Source organism: Papio anubis, chromosome 14 (genome assembly GCF_008728515.1).
Source record: "Papio anubis isolate 15944 chromosome 14, Panubis1.0, whole genome shotgun sequence".
NCBI classification, from domain to species: Eukaryota; Metazoa; Chordata; class Mammalia; order Primates; family Cercopithecidae; genus Papio; species Papio anubis.
The window spans coordinates 46,903,089-46,930,690 of record NC_044989.1 but is presented as its reverse complement, the minus strand read 5'-3'; the positions used below and the strand labels follow the sequence as shown (position 1 = coordinate 46,930,690).

General features: G+C 43.6%; 2 long non-coding RNA genes across 2 annotated transcripts; one reads left to right on the top strand and one right to left on the bottom strand.

Annotated features, from left to right (window-relative positions):
* The first annotated feature begins 1,759 nt into the window (after window positions 1-1,759).
* On the top strand, window positions 1,760-15,361 carry LOC110741133. The gene is made up of 2 exons (XR_004178392.1): window positions 1,760-3,716; window positions 4,890-15,361. It is a non-coding gene; the product is annotated as an uncharacterized LOC110741133 (long non-coding RNA).
* Window positions 7,544-17,830, bottom strand: LOC116270348. Its single transcript, XR_004178394.1, has 2 exons — window positions 12,114-17,830; window positions 7,544-11,111 (listed from the first exon to the last, which is right to left on the bottom strand). It is a non-coding gene; the product is annotated as an uncharacterized LOC116270348 (long non-coding RNA).
* Window positions 17,831-27,602: the final 9,772 nt, after the last annotated feature.

Below are 27,602 nucleotides of genomic sequence, written 5' to 3'. Positions count from 1 at the left end.
TTGTTTTTAAATGATATAACCTGACTCCTGGCTTTAGATTTTTTCCATTCAGGCCAAATAAACAAGATCCGCAAGGAAAATGTTCAAAAGCCCAGTTGGAGGAGTGGTTGTCAAAGGTCTATACATAAAGGGAATTCTTCATCTTTCCTCAGTGATTTATTCCTGATGGGAAATATGCTAACGGATCAATCATCTATTGGATACATACTCTGAGTTGATTTGAGTGGGCAGGGAGCATGGAAATAAGTGAATACATATTAAATGCTTAGAAGAAAGCCCAGCCCAGAGTAAAAGCTCAATAAGTATTATCTTAAATGAATAACAAAACCAAACAACTAAAATAAACCCCAGTAATGAACACGGATTTGTACTGAAACCATCTAAATTCCCTTTGGGAAAAAGCAGGCTGGAGCTATGGATTCAGCTAGGTTTGTCTCTTTGTGATACTCATTGATACCGGTGAGTCTGAATCCCAACTCTGGCCTCTTTTCCATCTTCACTTATGTTCTTAGCCTAGAGTCATATTTAACAATTAAGTTCTTCCTAGCTTTTTTCCTCTTTCAGAATAAATAATTCCATTTCCTTAATAAACCTCCCAAAGGAGGCTTATGATAAAGGTTTAGTACCTTTGTGATGTCCTTGGGCAACTGGGATAATAGTAAGCAGAGACAGTCACCCATCATGTTTTGACACTGGCTGACCCTACCTACATGGGGTGGCCTTGCCCTGGACTGCAGACGGGCTGTGGTCTCTGACACGGCTTTGCATGGTCTGGCACCTACTCTGCCCCAGCACTGCTGCACCAGCATTATTGATCTGCATGTAGATGCTCATCCCCGCCCTTGCTGTTTACCCTTGACACTGCCTGCTCAGGCTCTTTTTGGAATCTGATAAACCATTTAAAAATTTTCACAGGGAAGAGTCAAGGGCAAAGAATATACAAGATACTTCTAAAGAAGAAAAAAGGACTTATCCTGACAGATATCAAGACTTACTACTAAGCTATAGAAATGGCAACTGTGGGCCAGGTACGGCGGCTCACGCCTGTAATCCCAGCACTTTGGGAGGCCGAGACAGGTGGATCATGAGGTCAGGAAATCAAGACCATCCTGGCAAACACGGTGAAACCCTGCCTCTACTAAAAATACAAAAAATTAGCTGGGCGTGGTGGCGGGCGCCTGTGGTCCCAGCTACTCAGGGGGCTGAGGCATGAGAATTGCTTGCACACAGGAGGCAGAGGTTGCAGTGAGCCGAGATCATTTCACTGCACTCCAGCCTGGGCGACAGAGCGAGATTCCATCTCAAAAACAAAAAAGAAAAAAAAAAAAGAAATGAGAACTGTGTTATTGGTGCAGGGACATAATAATACACCAGTGGAATAGAAAAGAGAGCCTAGAAACAGACCCACATGTTTATAAACACGGGGCAGAGGAGGCAGTCAAGATGGGCAAGCGGGGCTGGGCGTGGTGGCTCACACCTGTAATCCCAGCACTTTGTGAGGCTGAGGTGGGGGTGGATCGCCTGAGCCCAGGAGTTCAAGACCAGCCTGGGCAACATGGTGAAACCTGGTCTCTACAAAAAATACAAAAATTAGGTAGGTGTGGTGGTGGAGGCCAGTAGTTCCAGCTTCTTGGGAGGCTGAGGTGGGAGGATCACCTGAGCCTGGGGAGGTTGAGGCTGCAGCGAGCCGTGTTCATGCCACTGCACTCCAGCCTGGGCAACAGGGTGAGATTAAAAAAAAAAAAAAAAAAAAAAAGAAAGAAATAAAAAGAAAGATGGGCAAGGGGGCTGATAGTCTATTCAATGAATGACACTGGAAACTTGGTTTCCATTAATATGAAAAAAAAATGAATCCCTGCTATATACAAAAAAAATGAAACTTAAATGTAAAGGGTACAATTTTAAGTGTCTTTTAAAAGAAACTACAGAAAAACATTGTGAATTCAGCATAGGAAAGAATGTCTCTGATAAGTCACAAAAGACACAAACCAGAAAGAAAATGGTTAATACATTTTCTCCATTAAAATTTTAAATGTATATTCATCACAACTCATTATTAAAATAGTGAAAAGACATGCCACAATCTGGGAAAAAATATTTGCAGTTTATCTAACTGGCAAAGGGTTAGCATCTAGAATACATGAAGGAAACCGATGAATCAATAAGAAGAAATGAAACACTGCAATAGGAAAGTGGACAAAAGACACAAACTGGCATTCACAGAAAAGAAAACCAAATGGGCAATGAAGAAGGGGAAAGATGCTCAACCTATCAGTAATAAGCAAAATGAAAATCAAATCTACAATGAAATACCTTTTTCATACCTACCAGACAGGCAGACATTTTAAAAGTCCAGCAATAACAAATGCTGGAAAGCATGTGGAGCAACCAGAACTCTCAAATCCTATTGGTATGAAAATAAATTGGTATCATTACAGGAAAACAATTTGGCATTTCCTAGTAAGGAGAAAAATAGGCAAACCCTACAATACAGCAATTTTACTCCCAGGTTTGTACCCTAGAGACTGTATATATATGTGTATATTATGTATATGTGTATCTAGGTCTTTACCAAAAGATACGTACAAGAATGTTTTGTGACGTGTGTTCAAAATAACTAACCCAAATATCCATCTCCACCACTAAACAAACTTGTAAATTTGTGTATGTTCATCCAGTGCAATACCATATGGCAGTAAAAATGAACAATAACTGCACGCATCAATATGGGTGAATCTCACAAATATTGACAAAGGCCAAGAAAAAGAAAAACATACTGTGTTCCTTCACTTAAAGATCAAAACCTGACTGAACTAAAATATTATTTATGGACACAGTATATTGTTATATTATTATACGTTTAACTAATACATATACTATAACAATATGTTGCATAACATATATATGTTAGTGTCTTGGCAAGAAAGAGATAGCGCATGCAAAATGGGTGACTAAAGAGAATGTGTTAGAGGGAACTACAAAAATATGAGTTGGGTTAGGGTATACATTCCTAATAAGGTCAGTATCACCCTCGAGGGGTGAAAATTGCTTCTTGGTGAGCGAAATATAGTATTCTTGTCATATATAAAACACGAAGATATCGACAGTACATAAATAGATCAACAGTATATGTGTGGTATTAAAATTTCATAGCAGGGAGATGACTGGGGGAAAAAGTCTGAAAAGAGTATTTAGGGGAGTCATGATTTTAAAAAATGATTAAGAAACACTAGGGTTGGGAAACCAACAGGGAATGGTTCAGCACCCTAAGGCTGACAGAGCAGTCAGGAAGCTTTACCATCACTAGACCTGAAGTAGCCGGGAAGGGCAGGGAAGGGGCTGCAGGGTAGAGAGGGCTACCTGCCAGAGCCAAGAGTGACCTTGGTAGATGAACGCAACCAATTCACGGTGGGTGCCCCAGCAGAAAGGGAGCAGGGGAGCAGATACCCTGGCCTCATTCTCATCCTCTGCCTTCCTGTCAGTGTTTCACTTCAGCCAAACCCACCAGGAAGTCAAGCATCAAGGGAGCTCCCTGGTGCAGTCCAGATGGGCCAGCCTCACGGGACACACGGCAGTACGGAGAAGCCTGGAGATGGATCTGGAGGGGCAAATGGAAATTACACAGCAGACGTATGCGGCAACATTGTAAAGGGTAAAGGAGTCATCAGCGGACATTTCAGCATTGCGGTCGCCTCTGAAGGGTTTCGATGGCAGTGGTAATATTCTATGCCTTAAATTGGGTGGTGGGGTCACAAGTGGTTATTGTATTATTCTTCAGCAAGACATATATTATTTACACTTATTTGCAGATATAATTCATTTCATAGAATATTTTTAGCAAGTTAATATGGTAGTAACTAGGTAGGCGAGGTAAAATGAAACGAGCATTCACTAGGCCTGGAGACAAAAGGTGGATGGAATCTAGGCTTTACTGCTAAGTAGCTCAGATTAAGCAAATAAATAATCTCTGATGAACCCTGTCAGAGGCTGGGGAACCACTGTCCCTAGCCCCATCTGAAGTTAAGTACTGTTGTATCAGCAGCCTTTTGGGGGCCTAATCCTCAACTGAAAGTCAAGAGATAGTACTCTTCTCACATGGTTGCTATGATTAAATTATATACAGGATATGAAATCATGTGCTACACTAACTGGTGTCTACTAATATATTTTTGCCTCTTCTCTATCCTACCTACGTCCTGTTGTGTATTTCTTTGCAAGTTTCTGTGCTCTGGCCAATCCGATCTCCCTGACCTCCGACCCTGTCCCACTTGGTGCTGTATCCAGACAGAAGTCCATGCCCCGAGTCCTTCCCCAGCCTGGTCCTCTCATGTGTCCATCAGCCTGGCTCAGGCCCCACACATGCTCTCATTGAATGCAGCTGGGGCCGGGCACAGTGGCTCATGCCGGTAATCCCAGCACTTTGGGAGGCCGAAGGTGTGTTGGATCACCTGAGGTCAGGAGTTTGAGACTAGCCTGGCCAACATGGTGAAACCTGGTCTCTACTAAAAATACAACAATTAGCCGGGCATAATGGTGCATGCCTATAATCCCAGCTACTGGGGAGGCTGAGGCAGAATTGCTTGAACCTGGGAGGCGGAGGTTGCAGTGAGCTGAGATCGCACCATTGCACTCCAGCCTGGGTGACAAGAGCGAAACTCTGTCTAAAAACAAAAACAAAAACAAAAAGCAATTGGGACTGTTGTTGGCCAGTTAATAGAAAAAAGTAGTTAGAACAGGATAATCACTAACACAATGAAACACACCAGCCTTCAACATTTTATTTTAACTTAAAATATACAGATATGTGCTTCTTTGCCACTGTTTTGATGAAAGACCCAGGTATTTTATTTGAGTATGAGCTTGTCATCATCTTTCTTGCATCATTCCAGTTTCTGTAGGTTGGAGCAAGAACATAGTCAAGTGTTCTTGTCAAGTCTGTGACCCTGAGGAGTGCAAGAACTTGGAACAGACGTGGTACCAGAAGGACTCTGTATTCCTAAGCACAGTGCTAACTGGAGTAGTGTCCTGTAAATTTAGTTGAATTGTACAGAGCTTCTTGGATGGAGGCCGGAAGAGGATTGGGACAAGAACAAAATAGGAGAAGCTGTAAGATGTGGTGAGTGCCAAAGGAAACTTGTCATAAATGATAACACTGCCTCTGGTGGTCAATCTCTAGATCAATTACTGGGCATAGTTTCACAGGTACCAAAGCCTTGCACCCTGGGAGATCCTTGTCCATGTGGGGGAAATAAGATTATACTTATTAAAAACAATATAATCTACAGCAGCCAGGTGCACACCTTGAAATTCCTCTCATATTCAGTTGCTGAATCTTCTTTTCGAGTGTGTGTATAGGGGCTGGGGTTTGGGATGCTGGGGAGAAGAGAAAGACAAAGATGGTGAGTGGGGCAGGTTTCACTTTCCCTCCTGAACTCAGCTTCCTTGGCATCTCCGTGCCATTCTTTGTCCACTCTTTGCTCCCGGGTCAGAATTCAGTTCTCAGCAATTTACAAAAGTCTTGACGTGGCCCTGGAATGCTGGCAAGCTCCAGTGGAATCAGAGTCCTGAGCACAGTTTCCTAGGGCTGTTGAGGCTTCTTGTGAAAGGCTTAGCAAATCCCAAGGAGACAGTCAGTATACACACGTGCATATACATATGTATGTGTGAACAGGTATGTATGATTCTTTCCCCCACCTAAGCCAGGTGAGTAAAAACTGTAAATTGCAGGGATTAAAGAAATGCCCTTCCAGGTTATGGCCCCAGGAATTTCAAGGTGTGCACATGGCTGCTGTAGATAATATTGTTTTTAATAAATATAATCTTATTTCCTCCGCATGGACAAGGATCTCCCAGGGTGCAAGGGAGGCCAGGAAAGTCCAGCTTGTCTGGCGGGGATCAGTCCTTCCCATAGTGCAGCCTGCTATGGGGGGCATGCGGGCTGCGTAGGGAAGGACAGCCAGATGGAGGCATGCTGGCTACAGTGGCTGGGGCAGAGGGTGGGCAGAGGTGGTGACATAGAAACCCAGGCCCCTTTAGCACTGTGTTTCTCACCCTCCTGTCCACCCACAGATCCTGATTTAGGAGAGCTGGAGCACGGCTGTGAAACGGCTGCCTGGCAGGAAAAAGGAAGGGAATTCCTGATGTGCTCCTTATTAGCGCTCCCGGAGTGGTAGTCATTTATTTCTTGTTAGCATGACTTGGGTTCTTTAAAGATTTGGAGAGGACATGAAGAAGTCCTTTTTGAGAACAAGGGCAATTAAAGCCTGGGTTAAAAGCTCGTAGGAGCTAGAACCTTCTAGGACAGGCTCCTAACATTAAAGATGTTCAAACTATAGCCCAGAGAGGTTCACTGACTTGCCCCAGGTCACACAGCTCATCGGATGGCATGCTTCATGATTTTTTTCTTTAAAGACTGAAACATTCAGAAAAGTTTCATTTTTACACTAAATGAAGAACAAATTTATAACTGGCTGCTTTGTTGACTACCGTTGGAACTTTGTGCAGTGATTATTTAAAAATTATTATTTTTTTGTAGAGACAGGCTGGTCTCAAACTCCTAGGCTCAAGCAATCCTGCTGCCTTGGCTTCCCAGAGTGCTGGGATTACAGGCGTGAGTCACTGTGCCCGGCCTGTGTAAGTGATTTAACCTCCATTTCCTCCTCTGTAAAATGGAGTAAATAACACCTCCCAAGATCATTGTGAGGATGCATAAGTTAACATGTATGAGGCATCTATCTGAAGAACTCCAAGGACCCAATAAATGTTAGGTCTCCTTTCCTTCCCTCAGTATTCATTTTCTCCTCCCTGCCCTTTAAAATCACAGTAAACGAAAAATAAGTTAACAGCTGATTTCATAGGCAAGCTCACCTCAGTCCATATTGCAATGCAATGCAAATAGAGATGTCCTAGCCAGTCTGGGTAAATCAGTGGCATAGTGAAAGGGATGGTGAACAGGATGCTGGGAACAAGGGATGGGACTGGATGGGGCAGGGATTGACTGAGGAGAAAAGGTCTCCAAAGGGAAGGTCAGAGGAGACTCTTCCCAGTTATTAAAAAGATGTACTACAGAAGGACAGGCCTCGAGAGAGAGAAAGGGAGATGATAGTGACGGGACCAGAAGAGGAACTACTCAGATGGCATGGGTGGGAGTCCGATTAGGCAAGGAGGCCTGGGACGACTGTAGAAGCCCACAGATCCCAGGAACAAAACAAGCAGTCATTCAACTCCAGTCCCCCAAGGCAGACAGGTGAGCATCAAAGTGTGTGGGCTGCCTGGGGATGAAGTCCAAAGAAAGACACCTCCTTCCTCTGCAGCCATATGAGCTAAGGGAAGGATATGCCCGACCTTCTGCAGCTTTGGCAGAGGGGGCCTTGTCAGTTTCATATACCAGCTACCAAATGAGTGATTCTAAAAACTGTTTTATGTTCATTACACTTCTTATTACAGCTCCTGTGCCAAAGATGCTTGGCAATGGAAAGCAGAGTACTTGATTTGTGTAATAGATATTTTCACATGCAGCGTACAGAAAAAACAAAAACAAAAGTGTCATAAAATGTTTAATCTGGTCTTTTTGTCGCAGCAATGGAAAATACAAAGGTTTCATTATCAGGATGTTCCCCTATAGGATCTGCAGAACAAGACAGAACATGAGTGGAAGAGGGTGTTACTGCTGTGTAAAGTTGGACTGAGGGAACACTGGAGCAGAAACGCAGACCTGAGTGCCCAGTGTGGGTGGCCCACTTTCCAAGCCCAATGAAAGTCTAGCCTTTTCTTGGAGACTTTCCTAGCAAAATCTCAGAGGCACATGATGACTCTAGTGGTGTCTCTCCAGGCCGTATCAGCCCTGAGGGGAACCCAGTTTGTGTGGAACAATTCAATCACCTCTGGCCGCCTGGGTTCCCAGGTGCTCATTTTCTCTCACAGAAACCCCTCCTTACTGTTGGAGGTAAATCTCCTTGTTGGGTTCCACCAGCCACATCCCAGCCACAACCTCAAGACCCAAGAAACCAGGGTTGAAATGCAAGGCACCAAGGCTGCTGCAGCCATCATTTAAATCCTCCACACAGGCCAGGGGCTGCTAGGCACTGGCCCAAGGCAGGGGGTAGCATCCAGACAAGGCGGGGAATGGAATTTGCCAGATAACAGAGGCCAGTGATTTGAGGAAGGCAGAAGGGAGAAATTGAAATGCAAACCAGGTACTGTCCAAAGCAGCCGTGTACCCAAAAGGGCTCAGGAGAGAGAGGGAATCCATCTGGACGCAAAGCAGTACAGTCAGGTAGAATTCCCTGAGCCTGAGAGCACAGTCTCTTTTTAAGAGATGGAAGAGGAGGAAAGGGATCATGACTTGGCTGGATGATCACTGTCCACTCAGTGCTTACTGCTCTTATCACTTGCCCTGCAGAAGAGTTCTTGTTCTCTCCCTGCTGCTAATTACAACTCTTAATAGGTTTCCAAAGTGCAACTAATACACCCTCTGATGAAAAATGTGGGGTGAGTTCCTAGGACTTTGCCAAGAATCTAGAGCTATTAGTGAGTAGCATTCCTACATCTCTTATCAGAGGTATTCCTTTCACCTCACCACAATTCCTCATCCCTGGCCAATCCTCTTTGCTGACAAGGTTCCCAGATTGGGGCTGGAGTGAATGGAATGTCTTGCCTGGAATCAGGGGGGCACAATAAAAAAAATACAGCAGGCGAAGTGAGTGGACTGAGGTCAGTGAGCCAAAGATGGTCTAAATGGATGAAGTCAGGGAGATCATGCCCCAAACAGTGGTTTCAAGCTGGCAAGCAGGAGGCTGGTCATGGCAGAAATCTGGAACATCAGCTAAAGCTGCGGCCCAGCCCAGGCCTTCTGCAGCAGGAGTCAAGACGGGGCTGCACTGCTGACCCTCCACAGCTGGCCCAGCCCCGGGTCGTGGTGTGGGCTTTTCCAGACACCTCAGCTCTCCTATCTGGGCTGCTGAGGGCTTCTTCCCAGAGGTGAGAGCTTGCTCATGGTCCCTCTTAGTTTAGGGAATGAAAGCCCGGAGTTTGGAGGCCAACTGTCCATGCTTAAAGTCCTCTTCACCATTTCTCTCCAAAGGCCTACACAGTGTCTCATGCAAAACAGATTCTTCAGACCTGACCCCCTGTTCCTCAGTTCCTGTGGTATTTTATGTCCCTTGCCCCACCCCAGACTTTTACTACCTTGCACATTTGGCCATTTTCTTAAACTATCAGCTATATTTTTGGTAATTGTAGCCTATGTATCTTATCACACCAAATTACCTAGTGAGTGACTTGGGGTTTGAGTGCTTTAAATGTTTCCGATCCTTTGCTAAGTGCTGTATATAGACTATCGCATCTAATCTCCATAACAAATCTATGAGACAGAGGTCATAATTTATTATCCTCATTGTTTTGAGAGGAACTAGGGACTAGAAATGTCAGCAAACTTGCCTAAAGTTCTGGCTCACTGTGTGAGTTTAGCAAGTTATAGCCACTGTGCGCCCCAGTCTCTTCATCTGTAAAATGGGGTGAATAATAGTGCCTACTTCATAAGATTGCTAGGAGAATTAGATGAACTAGTGCATAAAGTGCTCAGGACAGCACCTGGCCCACTGGTGTTTGTACCTGGTTTGCATTTCCATTTCTCCCTTGGCTGCTGTCTTCCTCAAAACATTGGCATCCATTATCTGGCAAATTCCATTCCCCGCTTTGTCTGGATGCTACACCCTGCCTTGGGCCAGTGACTGGGGGCCCCTGGTCTGTGTGGGGGATTTGGATGATGGCTGCAGCAGCTTTGGTGCCTGGCATTTCAACCCTGGTTTCTTGGGTCTTGGGGTGGTAGCTGGGGTGTGGCAGATAAATAAATGAACATCTAAGAGGCAGAGCTGCATGTAATCTAGGGGGTTTGATTTCAGAGCACAAGTTCCTACCTACTATCTGTGACTTCTTTCCTTGTTGGCTGTGTCTTGTTCTGTTTCTTCTGAAAGCTTTGGCAGGGACCTCATCATTTTACAGATGAGAAAACTATCATAGACATGATCCAGCCAGGGCCACACACCTGTTTCTCTGCCTGAGAATTCCATGGTGCTACTTCCTATATTCATATGGACCAGTCACCATTCTGAGCACTTTATACATATTAACTAACAGAGCTTACATGCAGTTTTAGGCACAAAGTGCTGCTATTTATCCCATTTTGCAGATGAGGAAGCTGAAGCACAGAGTGGCCTGATTCTGCGGTCATACTTGTCCTCCGCCTGAGCCCTCCCTCAGAACTGGGGCCAACTAATTCTGCATGCAAGACCTAGAGCAGGTGCTCTGGGTTGGTAATCTAGGGACTGAGTACCAAGGTACTCGTACTGAGGAATCTGTACCACCCTTTGTCCACCTTTTCTGCATTGGTCTGTGGCCAAGGCCTCAAATTGACCCCAGATTTCAGTAAGTGTTTCGGCCTAACTTCCACGGGTACATCAGATCCTCCCAGTCTGGCTCACTGCCAGGCGACCAACTGTCATAAGTTTGTCATGAGAATGTCCCAGTTTTGAAGCTGAAAGTCCTGTGTTGCAGAAAACCTCTAAGTCCTGCAGCTATGTTCTGACCCAGCGATGTTTCGCTCCTTAGCGGTCATTCATCCTTGCAACTTCCTATAGATTTCCAGAGGATAACCTCTCTGCTCCAAATGATCCTCCAAATCATTTTAATTTAGCAGCAGCTGCAACACATTTTAAACCACAAGAGTATAAGCAACATTATTAGGGATACTTTCTTTCCTGATGAAAGAGATCTCTTGGGTTTACTTTCCTAAAATCACACCAGAGAAACATAACTAGCCAAGTCAGCAGTTTCCTCTCTGCCCTTCACACATGACCCACTGAGCTGTTATTTCATTTTCCCTCCCTCCCTTTGCATTTTAGTTTTCCCCAAGCACTTCTCCTAATGGTTTCCTTTCTGCCAAGGCAAGCAGCATAATGCAGAATAAAGAGATCTGGGCTTGGCATCCGGGAGACAGCTTCAGCAGAGGAAAGAGCACGGGCGCTGTCAGCAGAAAGACCTGGGTGTGAATCTTGACTCTGACATGTCATTTTATGTCTTTGTACGAGTTACTTAACCTCACTGCACATCGCCTGTAAAAAGATAACATGAGACAGTCAGCAGCAGTGTACGTAAAGTGACTTGCACAGAGTGGGATGTGATAGACATTAGATGATTGACGAAACAGGCCACAGTTCAAGATAGGAGTTCCTGACAGACTGGCAGGATCCCGATCCTGGATGGGGTAAATGCGTCCAGGGAGGTGCTACTGGGCGGCTGATACATGCCTGATGTGGTCTCCTGGCTGGATTCTACACTTCTTACCTCTAATGTCACTTCCCTAGGGAAGCCTTATTATAGACTCACACACTGTCCTCTTTCATAGTGCTTTTTGTAAGTTGAATTCAAATTCTATTTCAGTAATTATTTTATTTCTATCCTCCCACCTGACCACAAACTCCCTAAAGGCAGGGACCATGTCTAGCTTGTTCACTGTTGTAACTTCAGCTGCCAAATCAGTGTCTGGCATACAGTAGGCATTCAATAAATGCTTGTTGAATAAAATGAATAAATCAAGTGGCCATTCAAAGGTAATGAAAGAAGACAGAATTCTGTAAGGAAGCGTAGGCAGTAGTATACCACTAGATGGCGCTAATGCCATGCATGTAAACTATCCCACCAGCTTTCTCAAACCAGAATGATGGGTGGCTAACACTCAGTTTCCAATTTGACTTGGAAGTGTAACATCTTGTACTGTGCTAGGCAATTTACCAGTTACTACAATTCTTAACAACAATCACAGAAAAAAGTAGCCCATTGTACAGATGATGAAATAAATTCCCAGTAATTTTAAGTAAATTTTCTAAAGAGACACAACTTGTAGGTGATAGAGTAAGGCTCTGTACCCAGGTCTGTTGGCCCCCAAGCCTATGTTCTTTCCAGAATATCTCAGTGCTTCCACTTGAGTGGTCTAATGCAACCAATAAACACGCTTCCTGGTGTGATAGGGCCCCCCTCCCACCCCCACAGTTATTTTATTACATTCCCAATTAGAACTCTCCACACAGTCACTGATTTCTTAAAAGTCAACTTACAAGAAAGGGAGAATAAAAGGCAGAAGAGATTCAACGTCTCTTAAACCAGACTTTTACGTCTTGAGCTCCATTGATGAGCGAAGTGTACCATTCTGAGGAAGTAGTCTTTAACGTATCAATCAATCATCGATAGTTCTTCATTCAGCACCTCTGTTGCACACACAGGGCTGAGCAAACACAGATGGGCTTACAATCTGGTTGGGGACAGAAGACATGCACATATGGGACATACCAATATACGGCAGTACCTAAGTACCTTGTGGATGATATATACAAAATGAGCACTAGGAATCCGGACGCCAGAAAGATTCCTGTGACTGGGGTGGTCAGGGCTGACCCTCACAGAAAACGCATTCAAGGAGACAGCACGTTAACTAGTCCCTTTCTACGCAAGGTGTAGATCAAGGACAAGCGGCGTTGATAGCACCCGAGAGCTTGTTAGCAATGCAGAATCCTGGGTCTCTTCCCTGACCTCCTGAACCAGAATCTGCATTTTAACAACATATCCAGGTGATCTGCGATGTTTAAAGACTGTTGAGGATCCAGCGTTTGTATTCATCTCTCTTTAAAATGAATGAACACTCTAATTTCACTGTTTAGTTTTAATTTTGCATTTTGATTTGCTTTTAGAAGAATGTACTAAATACTCTAAGCTTCTGCCATTCTTCACTCCAAGAATCTATGGAAAATCCTAACAGCTAAATCTTCTGTGGCCTGGTGATTTCTTAACTGGAAGGAACGCTCTTTATCAGAAGCACCTTTTCATGTATTTATGCAACAGAAATTATTGTTCAAGAAATTAGGCTTTAAAAAGCCAAAGATACATTGTTTTTGAGTTACTCAAGGAAGTTTATGTTATGTTCACTACAATTCGGGTACAGTCTAATTTTTTGCAGACTGCTAATCTATGTATGGTAGACTATGGAACCACAATACTAGATCATGCTTCTTCAGGTCATTCCCCACCTCCCCACACTGTCCCCTCATACATCATTTTGAGTCAATGAAAGTTGTTGTCATGTGGAATTTGTAATAACTCTGATAGAGAAAATTAGACGTTTCACACACCAGCACATGGAGAGGACTTGTTTTAACATCTCAGCAAGAAGTGACGGTGGCCCTGTGTCTAACTGTGGTTCCATGTCTCTTATCCACTCGTGGAAGCTGGTAGTGTGGTAGAAAGAAAAGAGCACTAGAAAACTAAGCAAGAAAACATTCCTCTGGAGAACCCTGACTAACACAAAGCCCAGTCCCCATCAGCACACCATGTGACAAATATGCATATGGACCCTGAATCTAAAATGTTTAAAAATAACAATATATAAGTAAACTGCCTTGCAAAAATCACTCATTTTGAAAAAAAAGAAAAAAGAAAACTAAGTGAGAAACCACAGGCTCAGGGCTGACACGTGTTAGCTGTACAGCGCCACTTCTCTGCGTCTCAGTTCCCATCTATGAATGAAGGAGGTAGAATGAGATGGTTGCTAATGTTGCTTCCTAGTCTAGCATCCCATGAGCCTAGTTAACTAGAAGTTAGAGCACGGGTAGTTATTCATTAAATCCAGAATACATAGTCCCAAAAAGAAGGGGCCATATGATCCTTACTTCCAGATATGAAAGTTGAGAAGGCTGGTTACCATAGCAACTTACCTTCATGAAGTCATTTATAAATTCAAGTTTGTAAAGTGACAATATTATGTACTGGCACCTGCAAAACTCCATAATGTTTCCTTTGCTTCCATTCTTGCCCCGGGCGATGGTGCCAAGAATTGTCATAATCTGGAGAAGCAATCAGAGTTCTCAAGCTGCCTTTCGGTCTGCTAGAACAGAAGGTGCTGACAGGGGTGGGAGTAAAGGAAGGCCTCCTTTCAGTTTACTAATTCTGCAGCCGCCCTTCACAAACTCCAGCAAATATTTTGCGATGTTGCAAGGTGTTACGAAAAGTGAAAAGCAAGCTGTGATTCAGCTGGTATGAAGACTTTGCAAACAAAAAAGAGTGATCTGTTTGCAGCAGACTATTACTTCTGCCAGAGCCCACAGACTGGAATACTAAAAGAGGAATTTCTGCAAGACATTGCCATCATACTTATTGGACTTTCAAAACAAAACCAATTTTAAATTGTTTGGCCTGGTGGGTTTCACCTTGTGAACCTCAGATTCCTAGGAGATGTAGAGTCACTGCAAGGGATCTGCAAACCAGTGTGCATGTTCCGTCTGTAGAGTGAATGAAAAATATGCTCATCCATATGGACTACTTTTCAAATATGCATAAATGTCATTGTGATGAATACAAGAAATTAATTTGCAATGTTAGTGAAGATACCTCAGCTTGTTATGAATTTTCGTAACTGGTATTCAAAGTAGAGCTAATATCATGCTTGAGTTTAAGAAAAATCCTTTTCAGGTTGAAATGCAGTCTTCACACTTGTCAGATCACTCGTCTTGCTTCTTGGGGCAGAGAATATGGACACCTTACCATTAGGAGAGAAACTTTCCCCCAGGATTGGCTCTGCTTTCACGGCATATGTTGGATAGTATACCCACCATTTGCTTTCTAGAACCTTAACATTTGTTAGGAAGACATTTAAATGGCCAGCTGAGCCCTGTTCTTCCATGAGATATGTCATCCCTGAATATAAGATGTGAGCAGTGGACACAATTCTAGTCCAGACATTTATGTGAGAAACAGAACCTAATTTTGATTTCAAGTCTCGCTTTCTTTGCATTGTCAGAAACCATCTCAGTGAACTTGTGGATTTCAACCTCGCCTTCCCCTGGGGTTGTATCTAGTTTCTGGGAGGGGCTTCTGAGATGCAAGATGTGCAGAAAGGGGAGGGGAAGGAGAGAGAGTGAGGGATGTGATCCTCAAGATCATCCTTCCACACTGGTATTTATTGAGACATTCTTCACTCTTGACTGTGTGACCTTTTCGGATTCAGGAGCACTCTCCATTTCTCTGATGTGCTCTTGGGCATGAACAGACATGCTTCTTTCTCACTGGGGCATGGAAAACTTTGCACATCTGCCTGTGTCTCTTCAGTGGGCACCCACTATGCACCCATTTCTTCCCCGAGGCTCCACTGAGGAGGCAAAGAATGTGTCTTTTCTGCTTCCAACTCTCACAGAAACATCTGCGATTGTGTCACCTTCCCAGGGTGAAGTAGCACACAGGACCCAGAAACATCTCTGCCCTCTGTACCTTCCCATGAGTTCACTTCCTCCCCCTAAGAATAAGAAACTCTTTTCTACTCTTGTTATCTTTTCTTCCAAATATTGTATCTATGCCACATTTGTTTGTTTTGTTTTTTCCTTCCCATAAAGGCAACTTCTGAATCCAAAAGCCAGGAACATACTTTTATTTCTCTGCCTCTTATTATCACATCTCATCTCTGAGATAAGGAGTACAAACAAGGCTAGCTGTCCAAATGAGGGGAAGGAAAAACGAGGGTAAGGAATTGGCTAAAATTATTCTGCTGATTAATATAGATTTCACGAATCTAGGGCCTGCAAGAAAGGAGGTCAGCCCCAAATGAAACCAAACACTGAGCAAAAAGTGATTTTCTAGAATAATTAAAATAGGACCCCCAGCATTGGTGCAGTTTTTCTACTGGCTCTTGGTATTTTCTGCAGTCGGGCATCCAGAGCTAAGTGCCTGGACTTCGGGCACAGTGCTAAATTAAAAAAGATAGGGTGAACAATTAAAGCTCCATCAGCCATATATAGAGGTGCTTCACAGCCTGTCAGACTTGGGTATTGGAAGAGGAGGAATGGGAAGGGAAGGAAGGGAAAGCAACCTAAGTTTCTAGCTCCACAGTCTCTGCCCCAGTCAGATCTGAAGTCCCTTCATTCACTCATTCATCCTTTCATTCAAAAACCATTGAATTTCTACAGTGGGCTATATATGGGAAACAGGGAATTGTATTTTAGTCCTGGCAAATTCATTTGAGAGTCTTTTTGGGAAAAAAAAAAAAAAGACATGGTTTCTGGATTTAAGGCTCTCACAGTGTAGTTGGAGGAAGAGCCCATGCAAAGATAGGCAAAGTAGCAATTTCAAATTTATGATGGGGAAAATGCAAGTGGTAGGTGACTCTGAGGCAGGACACCTAGCCAGTCCTTGAAAACTCAGAGAAGGGTTCCTGGATAGACCAGAAAGGAGTGAGTGGAAACTTGTCAGAGGGAGTGCCAGGGCTCTGGGGACAGAGCAACCTTAAACAGGCTAGACTGCCTCTTACATAGAAAAGGACCCCAGGAGCTCTGAACCAGCCTCAAATTTCCAGCAGCAGTGATGGATCTGCATTTCAAACTTGGCGATGACGAACATACATTTTTCTGATTCAAAGGAGCTAGCTGCTGCATGCCTCGGCAAGAAGATTCCATTTCCCTGTTTCTTAACTTGTGCTGTGTGAATCAGGAGCCTGTGGGAGGAACACGGGGGTGGAGGGTCCTTCACAATGAAAAGCCTCAAACTCTCTTCCTTGCATCTTGAAGAGAGACTGGCAGCTGCCTTCGAAGAGCCTATATTTCAGGCAAAGATGGGTTTGTTGGCAAAACCATGTAGGAGGCACCAGAGTGCTAAATTAGAGCTTTGCAAGCAATGTATTTTTATCACTAAACTCTTGGCTAAAGCTCGTTTGTTCCAAATGGGCTGCCTTAGAGAGTATGCTCACCTGAGTATGGGGTGAGCACTTTGAAAATACAAGTTTGTTCCAAAAGATGCACAAAGAAACAAAATTAACATTTATTTTTTAAAAGAAGGATAGTGTGAAAAGGGAGACGGCTCTTTGGTTCACTAAATCATGAGATTAGACTATATTTCTCCTGCCACGAAGAGTGGAAAATTAACATCCTGTTTGAGGAACCTCAGCCACATAACCTAAAGGCCAACTCCATGTCATGGAGTCAAATCAGAGAACTAACTTTGAAGGAGGGCCTCAACATTGCAGATCCCACAGGAAATGATTACATACTATTATTCTTGAGTGAATGTAGTAAGAAAATATAATCCTTGAGTAAATAATCAGAACAGACTCAGTGCATTTGTTCAACTGTAAACAATCATCTAGATCAAATTACTTAATATTTTAATCCATGAATGTAGAATAATATGTGCTTTAGCTTATGCCAGTAAGACAATCCTTAGAGATGTCTGAGTGACTTCTGGCCCTGAATTTAATCCAGAAAGTGATTAAGGAATTAAGAAACAATAAAATAGCCTGGGAAAACAATGTATCACTACTGTGCAGCCACTAAGCTTCTGCATCAACCCGAGGATTTTCCACACATGCTGATCATTCCAGAACTAACTAAAACAGGGGTCAGGAAACTTTTTCTTAAAGGGCCAAATAGTAAATATTTTAGGCTTTGCAACTCTGCCATTGTACACAAAAGCAGCCATACACACTATGTGAATAAATGGCTATGGTTATGTTCCAGTAAAACTTTATGTGCAAAAATATGCAACTGGCCTGTGGACCACAGTTTGCTGACCCTGGATCTTCAACAACTGTATAGGTGCAGAAAGATGGTCCTTTTGGAGAAATTATGAGTTCTTTAGAGCTCCATGGCAGATCAATTTTTGTCGGGCTATATGGTGAGGGTACATTAGTTCACTGGCCTGCAAACTGCGCCCTTTCTTTTTGAGACGGAGTCTTGCTCTGTCACCCAGGCTGGAGTGCAGTGGCACAATCTCGGCTCAATGCAAGTTCGCCTCCAGGGTTCACGCCATTCTCCTGCCTCAGCCTCCCGAGTAGGAGTAGCTGTGACTACAGATGCCTGCCACCACGCCTGGCTAATTGTTTTGTATTTTTAGTAGAGATGGGGTTTCACCGTGTTAGCCAGGATGGTCTCGATCTCCTGACCTCACGATCCACCCACCTCGGCCTCCCAAAGTGCTGGGATTACACGTGTGAGCCACCGCGCCCAGCCCCTTTCTTTATAAACATTATATAAGGAAGCTTGTATACAGACTGACAGGTGCCGTCCGAGAGGCCAGATGACTCAGCAGGAGCAGACTTGCTGTGGGATTCAGGGAGAATTGTTAGTTAGAATAAACCACAGGAATAACCACAGTGAGCCAATCCCACAGTCTTTTCACACTTTCACCTTGACTGTGGCTTTGTGGGGTAACATGGGGATTCTGCACCTGATACCAATTTCAGAAGTTAAGGTTGTACACCAAAAAGTTCCAGTTTCCTTTCTAACTCAGCAAATGTTTCATTTGGGGCTGGGTAGGTCCATGTCCCTGCTGAATAAACATTGCTTTGTAAGCCCCGCACCCTGCCACTCTCCACAACCTATCCCCTGCCATAGTTGGCCACTCAGTTATGTGTAACTTGCACCCTGTCTTGAAAAGTGGAGCTGGGCCCTAGTTCTCTTTCAGTCATCTGAACTGAAAGCAAGTGGGAAAATGCAGGCAGAGAGGCAGTCAGAAGGGTTATGTGGCCTCAAGGCCTGGAATAGCCTCTAGGGAGGCCTTGTACAAGATGTGTTCAATGAAAAGGTACAAGCAATATTATGAAAGTGTTTCCAGTTCTATAATCCAGGCCAGTTGTTCCTATTCAGGAATCCTTACATTCCAGAAAGATCACTCTGTGGATGTACAAAAGCTTTTCTTTCTCTTTTCTTGAGTTGCCTTGAGTGGGCCTCTCTCAGTAACGAATAACTGACTCTCCAATATGCACTCCAGAATCATGTGACGCTCTACTGGGCACAAGTCTTGCCACATGTAACATTGGTTGGCTGCCACAGAAACATGCCATGAAACATTTTATTTCATGTTTTTTAGATTAGTCATCCAAGAACACAAGCTTCCATAGGCTTGGCTGACATCTAGTTAACTTCTATATTGGCTGTAGGTAACAAATCCAATAAAAATTTCCTTGTCAATGGCTTTAAAACAAACAAGCAAATAAATAAAGATTAGGTCTCATTATGTTGCCCAGGCTGGTCGCTGGGCTCAAGTGATCCTCCTACCTTGGCTTCCCAAAGTGCTGGAATTGCAGGTGTGAGTCACCAGGCCTGGCTATCAATGACTTTTCCTTTTTCTTTTTTTTCCTTGAGACAGGATCTTGCAGTGTCTCCCAGGCTGGAGTGTAATGGTGCAATCATGGCTTACTGCAGCCTTAACCTCCTGTGCTCAAGCACCTCTCACCTGAGCCTCCTGAGTAGCTGGGACCACAGGAGCATGCCATCGTGCTGGGCTAATTTTTTAAATTTTTTGTATAAATGAGGTCTCCCTATGTTGCCCGGGCTGGCCTCAAACACCTGGGCTCAAGCAATCCTCCTGCCTCAGCCTCCCAAAATGCTGGGATTATAGGCCCAAAACACTCCACCTGCCATCAATGACTTTTTGATCTGTCCTTCCCATGCCCATCTCCTCCACTATGGCCTAGTACTTGATCACTCCTATCTGGATTTCACTCATAGTCTCCTATACAATTCCTTTGACTTTACTCTCTCCCTATTCTTGTCCATCTGTTGTCAGAGCTATTAGATTAAACCTACTTTCATCAGATTATTTCTCAGATGAAAAGTCTGGCTGGGCGCAGTGGCTTATGTCTATAATCCCAGCACTTTGGGAGGCCGAGGTGGGCGGATCACGAGGTCAAGAGATTGAGACCATCCTGGCCAACATGGTGAAACTCCGTTTCTTCTAAAAATACAAAAACTGGCTGGTGGTGGGCGCCTGTAGTCCCAGCTACTCGGGAGGCTGAGGCAGGAGAATTGCTTGAACCCAGGAGGCGGAAGTTGCAGTGAGCTGAGATCATGCCACTGCGCTCCAGCCTGGCAACAGAGCAAGTTTCCATTAAAAAAAAATAACAACAAAAAAAGTCCATAGTACTTTCCTACTATTTCCTGGATCCAATCTGAGTTCTTCAATCCAGTATTTTAGGTGTTGTAATCTGGTCCCACCTAATCTATTTATTGTATTCATATCTCCCATGGTCCCTCAACATGAACTTCAACTTCAATCAGGTTCATCTCCCACATCCTCTGTTATATCTCGCTCTTTATTCCCACCTCCATGCCTTTGCTTGTCTTTGTCCCCACTACTTCTACTAATTAGAGTATCCTTTCTGTGTCAAAATCTAATTATAATGTTATCTATAGGCCACACATTAGGAAGGATGGGAAGAAAATGAAGGAAGGTTATATCTATCACCTTCCACCTGACAACCCACATTCCAAAGTAACAGTCAACGTCTGGCAACCATTAGAAATGTGACAAAAGTCTCAAAAGCATATGAAATTTACACTTCTGGAAAACAGAATGAAACAGATTTTTTTTTTTTTTTGAACTGATATATGCCTACACCCTTTATTTTATTTATTTATTTATTTATTTGAGATGGACTCTCACTCTGTTGCCTAGGCTGGAGTGCAGTAGTGCCATCTCGGCTCACTGCAACCTCTGCCTCCTGGGTTCAAGCGATTCTCCTGCCTCAGCCTCCTGAGTAGCTGAGATTACAGGGGTGCGCCACCATACCTGGCTAATTTATGTATTTTTAGTAGAGACAGGGTTTCACCATGTTGGTCACGCTGGTTTTGAACTCCTGACCTCAAGTGATCTGCCCACTTCAGCTTCCCAAAGTGCTGGGACTACAGGCATGAGCTACCGTGACTGGCCTATTTTTTTTTTTTTAATTTTTTGAGACAGAGTCTCATTCTGTTGCTCAGGCCGGAGTGTGGTGGCATGATTTCAGCTCACTGCAACCTCTGTCTCCCAGGTTCAAGCAATTCTTCTGCCTCAGCTTCCCGTGTAGCTGGGACTACAGGTGTGCAACACCATGCCCCGTTAATTCTGTATTTTTCGCAGAGACGGGGTTTCGCCATGTTGGCCAGGCTGGTCTCAAACTCCCGATCTCAAGTGATCTGCCTGCTTCAGCCTCCCAAAGTGTTGGGATTATAGGCGTGAATCATAGCACTTGGCCGAAACACATTTAATTTTGATCCTTCCCAAGTGTTTCCACTAAAACTATACAAAAAGTATGGGGTGGGGGCGGTGGGGCTAGCATAAACCCTAAGGATAACGATGTGAAAAAATATATCAAAGGAGCCAAATTTTGGAGGGTGGAAAGCAGAGAGATAAGTGGTAATCTACTTGGCAGGCTTGAAAAACCACATTGTAAATGGACATTAAGTAAATATAAGAACAAATTCAATATGCACTCCAGTATTGTCAAAATGCTCAAGAGTTGATGAGACCTCTAGAAGTGGGGTGAACTGGGATGTTGGATTAAGGAAGACTGGTTGAATGAAGGCTGAGGGTCAGATGAGTTCCTGGATTTCTCCTTTCCCCCACTCTGTACCACTGGTTGATTGCTCCTCCCACACTCTGGCCAATGTCTACAGGTTTAGGTTCCAGAGAGGGGAAAACAGATGGTTTCTGGGTGAAGGAACACCAGCACAGTTGAGGGCGAGCATGAAGTACTTAAAGTAGGGAGAATAAGTGAAGGTATGTGTATTGACTACTTGAGCTCCCTGCTCTCTTCCTGCACTTTATTCTTCAGGCAAGGGAAATGACAGGGCTATTTTCTGGAGAATATGACTATTTCAGTATGAACCACTTAAACACACCAACTTCAAGAGTCTCCTCACAACATCCTAGATAGATACTCTTATATTAGTGTTTCTCAATTGGAGGTATATGGCAATGTCTGGAGACTTTTTTTTTTTTTTTTGAGACACAGTCTCACTCTGCCACCCAGGCCAGAGTGCAGTGGTGCGATCTTGGCTCACTGCAACCTCTGCCTCCCGGGTTCAAGCAATTCTCCTGCCTCAGCCTCCCGAGTAGCTGGGACTATAGGTGTGTGCCACCACACCCGGCTAATTTTTGTATTTTTAGTAGAGATGGGGTTTCACCATGCTGGTCTCGAACTCGTGATCTCAGGTGATTCACCTGCCTCGGCCTCCCAAAGTCTTGGGATTATAGGCATGAGCCACTGCACCCATCCCGAAGACATTTTTGATTGCCACAAAACTGGGGGTGGCAGGTGGAGGTGTGCTACTGGCATCTAGTTGATAGAGCCCAAGGATGCTGCTAAATATCCTATAATGCACAACAAATGCCTCCTACAACAAAGAATTATCCAGTCCAAAATATCATTAGTGTCACTGTTGATAAACTCTGCCTTACATTAAACTCATGGTCAATTGGACCACAAATACAAGCAGAGTTTTCAAACAACCCAATGGTCCTCCCACTCCATTAAGAGTGAGCAAGCTGCCAGGTGCAGTGGCTCACACCTGTAATCCCAGCACTTTGGGAGGCCGAGGTGGGCAGACTGCTTGAACCCGGGAGGTGGAGCTTGCAGTGAGCCGAGATCGCGCCACTGCACTCCAGCCTGGGGGCGACAGAGCGAGACTCCGCCTCAAAAAAAAAAAAAAAAACAGAGTACTGGCTGGGTTGAGGGCTCACACCTATCATCCCAGCACTTTGGAAGGCCGAGGCGGGCAGATCGCATGAGACTAGGGATCACATGAGGCCAGGAATTCAAGACCAGCCTGGCTAACATGGCAAAACCTCATCTCTACCAAAAATACAAAAATTAGCCAGGTATGGTAGTGCATATCTGTAATCCCAGATACTCGGGAGGCTGAGGCACCAGAATTGCATGAACCCAGGAGGTGGAAGTTGCAGTAAGCTGAGATTGCACCACAGCACTCCAGCCTGGGCGACTGTAAGACTCTGCCTCAGAAAAAAAAAAAGAATGCCACCACGTCCAGCTAATTTTTTTATTTTTGTATTTTTGTAGAGATGGGATTTCACTATGTTGCCCAAGCTGGTCTCAAACTCCTGGGTTCCCCAATACTCATTCGTTACTTTGCCTGCTGACTTTCTAGAAAGGTATTCTTGTATACTTTCCAAAACGCTGAAGCCAAAACTATGACTTTGTGTAGCTTATCTTCCCTTAGGAACTTTTGTTCTGTTTTGCCCTCTTTTGGCACAGATAGGTTTGTGCTTGCTCCTACGCTTTCGTGTTAAAACTTTCATGCTAATTTATATATAAAAATTGCAGAAAATATTAACCATATGATTGATAGATTTGGTGACGGTAAAAAACAGTAATACGAAGTAGGCTATGCCAGTTACCTCCGCAGAGGTGGCAGCAGGCAGTAAGGAAGGGCCTGAAAAATGTCGGGGGTATTAGAAGACCCAAGGAAGTTTTCAAGGCACACAACACACACTTCACATCTCCCCACAAAGACATTTCTCACTCTGTTCTTATGCACACCCTTCCCTCTTGAAATGTCAAACTCTGTCTGATCTTTTAAGTGTCAGCTCTAATGTCTCTGCTTTAGCGAGGCCTACTCTGACCACACTCCTCACTCAGTTACTCTCTGTCACTTTTCACACTCTGTAAGCATCTTGTTTATTTGGTTACTATGTACCTTCGCATAGTCACCACAAGCTCTGTGCAGGCAGACAGCTTGTCTTGCTCACTATTGTATCCTTGGTGTTTGAAAGAGTCTGGCAAATATTTGTTTTTTTTTTTTTTTTTTTTTTTTCTGGCCGGGCTTTTTTTTTTTGTATTTTTAGTAGAGACGGGGTTTCACGGTGTTAGCCAGGATGGTCTCGATCTCCTGACCTCGTGATCCGCCCGTCTCGGCCTCCCAAAGTGCTGGGATTACAGGCTTGAGCCACCGCGCCCGGCCCGAGTCTGGCAAATATTAATCTCATCCAAAATGACGCTGAATGAATGTTACTGAAGGAAGTTGGTTCTTCAAGTGAATGATGTGGAAGCAAAAACAAAGTCGAAACCACAAAAAAGTTAAATTAATTTTGAAACATGGAACCTCATTCATAGTTGTTCTCTAATGGTTTTGTCTTTTTTTTGTGGCTTTGATTTTTTTTGTGTGCATGTATGGTTAAGAGATAGGAATCCAGTTTGAATTTCCTGACGAATTTCCCCAGTGATCTACAATACTACTTGTTTCATATATCACTTTTACATCTATGTAGTTTCCTCCTCCTGGTCTGTTTTTGTGTTGGTGCATATTGTCTCAATATTTCAGCTTTAAAATACACTTTGACATGTGGTAGAGCAGGTATGTTATGAAAAATTTTAGGCCGGGAGTGGTGGCTCACGCCTGTAATCCCAGTACTTTGGGAGGCCGAGGCGGGTGGATCACAAGGTCAGGAGTTCAAGACCAGCTTGGCCAATATGGTGAAACCCCATCTCTACTAAAAATACAAAGATTAGCTGGGCATGGTGGCAGGTGCCTGTAATCCCAGCTACTCAGGAGGCTGAGGCAGGAGAATCGCTTGAACCCAGGAGGCGGAGATTGCAGTGAGCTATCGCACCACTGCACTCCAGCCTGGGTGACAGAGCGAGATTCCATCTCAAAAAAAAAAAAAAAAAAAAAGGAAAAAAAATTAAAAAAAAGAAAAATTTTAAATATATATAAAGGTAGAGAGAATAAGTTCTTCTAGAACTTTGGGTATATGTCAGAACTTTTCCTTCTATTGTTCATGTCTCAATTTCTATTTCATATTTTTTTTCTAATGTCTTTGCTCATGAGTGATAATTACCTGTCATTTTGTTTTTTTGAGATGGAATTTCGCTTTCTCGCCAAGGCTGGAGTTAACTGGCGCAACCTCAGCTCACTGCAACCTCTGTTATCCGGGTTCAAGCAATTCTGCCTCAGCCTCCCGAGTAGCTGGGATTACAGGCGTGTGCAACCACACCCGGCTAATTTATTTATTTTTAGTAGAGATGGGGTTTCACCATGTTGGCCAAGGTGGTCTTGAACTCCTGATCTCAGGTGATCCACCTGCTTTGGCCTCCCAAAATGCTGGGATTACAGGCATGAGCCACTGTGCCCGGTCCATCATTTTCCTTTCTTTATAATACTTGCTTGGTTTTGGTAACTAGCCTTTTAAATGAGTTGTGAGTATTCTCGTTTTTCCATTGTTTGAAAAAGTTGTGCAAGCTTGGAATTAGCTGTTATTAGAATTTTGGTATAACTTGCCTATAAAACCACTTCATTCTGGTGTTTCAATTATTATTTTTTTAAGGAAACTATCCATTTCTTCTATTTTTTCAAATATAGATGCAGCAAAGATCACAAAGACTGTTATGAGCTATCTTACATCAATATATATATATTTTTTGAGACAGAGTCTCACTCTGTTGCCCAGGCTGAAGTGCAGTAGTGTGATCATGGCTCACTGCAACCTCCACCTCCTGGGCACAAGTGATTCTCCCACCTCAGCCGCCTGAGTAGCTGGAACTACAGGTGTGTGCCACCATAGGCATGAGCCACTGAGCTTGGCTTTTTTTTTTTTAGGCAGGGTCTTACTCTGTTGCCCAGGCTGGAGTGCCGTGGTGTGACCCTGGCTCACTGCAACCTCAACATCTTGAGCTCAAGCAGTCCTCTCATCTTAGCCTCCTGAGTAGCTGGGACTATAGATGCACATCACTACATCTGGCTAATTAAATTTTTTTTTTTTTTTTTTGCAGAGACAGGATCTCATGTTGCCCAGGCTGGTCTTGAGCTCCTGGGCTGAAACAATCTTCCTGCTTGAGCTTCCCAAAGTGCTAGGATTACTGGCATGAATCACCACGCCGGGCCTATTTGTCATATTTTCTATCATTGGATCTTTGTGCTTAAGTTTTTGGAGAGGTTTCCAACTTTTTTCTTTCCCACTCTTCCTGGGGCTAAGGCCAAGATACAAAAGTATTCCCACTGTCTTTCTCGGCATATGTGAGGGGATATTCCAGTAAACACACTAAAACTGCTGCTCTTCAGGGCTCCATGCTTTGCGCACGTATCTCTGATCTAACCTCCTCACCTTGCTCAAGTCCTGGGCTTTGTCTTCCATGCATATGATGCCCTTTAAAGCATAGGTTTTAGAGGGGAATGGTGGCTATTCCTAGGGCAAGCATTAGCACTTTTTTTGAATTTGTAATTTCCCTTTTTTTCTAGCCTTTGAAGATAATCATTACTTCTTGATAGTTTAATCATACTCATGTTTTTAAATTATATATTTATATATTTCCATGTGTATATGCACATGTGTGTTTATATATCTATTTTTTTTTCAGGCTTTTTATTGTTGTATAGCAAGTTTCTCTGGCAGTTGTCAGAAACTTAAGTCTATCTCTTTGATCTTTAAAGTGCTGTAATTGCAAATATTTTAGCATGGTAAATTAAAAACTAAGAAAGAGCATCATTGCCATCTGGTGGAGAGACCTACTATTACCAATCTAAATGAGACCCAATGATTCATGCAAGGCCTTCTCATTCCTCCCACATTTAGTAACTGAGTCCTGCCAAATCTTTAACTATTAGGTCTTTCAAATCTGTCCCCTTGACTTCCATTCTCCCAGTACCTTAGTCCAGTTTCTTTTTTCTTTTTTTTTTTTGCTAAAATCATTGCTTTTGAATTGGTCTCCTCCTTTTTTTTTTTTTCCCTAAAGAAAAGGGGTCTCCCTTTGTCACCTAGGCTGGAGTGGAATGGCACGATCATAGCTTACTGCCACCTTGAATTCCTAGGCTCATGGGAGCTCTCCCACTTCAACCTTCAGAATAGCTGGGACAATAGGTGCATGCCACTGTACCCGGCTAATTTTTAAATTTTTTGTAGAGATGGGGTCTCACCATCTTGCTCAGACTGGTCTTCAAATCTTGGGCTCAAGTGATCCTCTCACCTCAGCCTCCCAAAGTGCTGGGATTATAGGCATAAGCCACTGCACTTTGCTTCTCTCCCTTTAGTTACTATTCTTTCAATATATTTTCCTTTTTCCTATTGTCAATCTTATTTTTACACTTCCACATTAATTTGATGTTTTTTGTTTTGTTTTGTTTTGTTTTTTGAGACAGTGTCTCACTCTGTTGCCCAGGCTGGAGTGCAGTGGTGCTATCTGGGCTCACTGCAACCTCCACCTCCTGGGTTCAAGTGATTCTCCTGCCTCAATCTCCCAAGTAGGTGGGATTACAGGCGTGTTACTACGCCCAGCTAATTTTGTATTTTTAGTACAGACGCGGTTTCACCATGTTAACCAGGCTGGTCTTGAACTCCTAACCCCAGGTGATCCACCCACCTCAGCCTCCCAAAGTGCTGGGATTACAGGTGTGAGCCACTGTACCCGGCCTTAGTTTGATGGGTTCTGTATCAAGTTCTTGCTTATGAGCAAAAACTGTGGAACCAATAATAGCAGTCTGGCTAGAGATGAGAACAATGTAGAAGTCCAATAAATGTTGGCTGAATTGAAGAAGTGGCACCATTTGCTCATTTGCCTAATTTATCTAGGAAGCAGTACATGTACTGAAATTCCCAAGCTGTTTGCTGTAATAACATATTAATGAATGACATTCACATGTGTAATACTCCTGTGGGCTTACCCAGTTTTTTTTTTTTTTTAAACTTAAAATTATTTTTAATTACAAAAGGCATACATACCTAACACTTAAAAAATTCACAGTTTTGTGAATGAACAAATACACTGATAATGCTGACTGCCAGGGTTTTCACTGTGGAAGAAG